This window comes from Echinops telfairi, unplaced genomic scaffold (genome assembly GCF_000313985.2).
Source record: "Echinops telfairi isolate 266 unplaced genomic scaffold, ASM31398v2 ScPeMD7_5868;HRSCAF=6743_1, whole genome shotgun sequence".
NCBI lineage: Eukaryota > Metazoa > Chordata > Mammalia > Afrosoricida > Tenrecidae > Echinops > Echinops telfairi.
Genome location: NW_022109768.1, coordinates 10883132 through 10884076, shown reverse-complemented (window position 1 = coordinate 10884076; position 945 = coordinate 10883132).

Here is a 945-nt window from a genome sequence, read left to right as displayed (position 1 = left end):
GCAGGTGACTAAACTTACTGCAGGTGGACTGCAGGTTGGCCCTGGGAGCCCTGGATGGGTGGTTGGAGGGACTGGAGCTTGGTGGCAGTACCACTGCCACGTGGAGAGAAGGGAACCAAGGGAGAAGGGAGTAGCTTCCCTAGGAGTGTGCGGTGGGCGGACAGCTGCTGGTGGTGGTCCAGCCACAGCAGGGACTCAACAGGGCAGCCATCTAGCTCCTGCTGTGGTGACCACACCAGGGAGGTGGTGACCACAGCAGCATTCAGGAGCAGCACAGCTGGCAAGGGCTGGGGAATCCCTGGGATCAGGTCGCATATCTCCAGGGCTCTGGAGCTAGGCAGATGTGGGGGAGGGTCGCCTCCTGGACGAGGAAGCACTCCAGGTTGTCCTGAGGGTCTTTTCAGTTACAGAATCCCCTCATGCGTCATCCTGGACATCAGGCTCACCGATCGCCACAGATTTTCTAGTATGTGCTGCTTCCCTGGGAACCATGTTGCCAGCCATCTCCCCAATTTATCTTCTTAAAATACACCATATACAGGGATTTTTCCATTCCTAATTCTCAGAATATGGTTTTTTATTATGACTCTATAACAATTATTCATCATCTAGTTAAGCACTAAATTATAATTATATTTCTCTTTCCTGAACAAGTGTGTTATTCTTGGAATAAACTGCTTATTTTTCATTTATGTTTCTGCATTTGAGGCTCTGGTTAAATCTTCCTGTGCTCACTAATAGCTCCCCATTCAATTTTCTACATATCATAACAATCATGTTCATTATTTGCTGGGGGAAAAAAATCTTTTCAGTACACTACCTTGTCCTGCACAAGTTGTCCTTGGTCTGAAGAAATTCCCTTCTCTTCTGTCCCATTCTGGATTCCTTCCTTCTTTGTTCCTGTGTTTTCCTCTTTCCTCCCTTCAGTAGCTTCCTGAGAAAGTA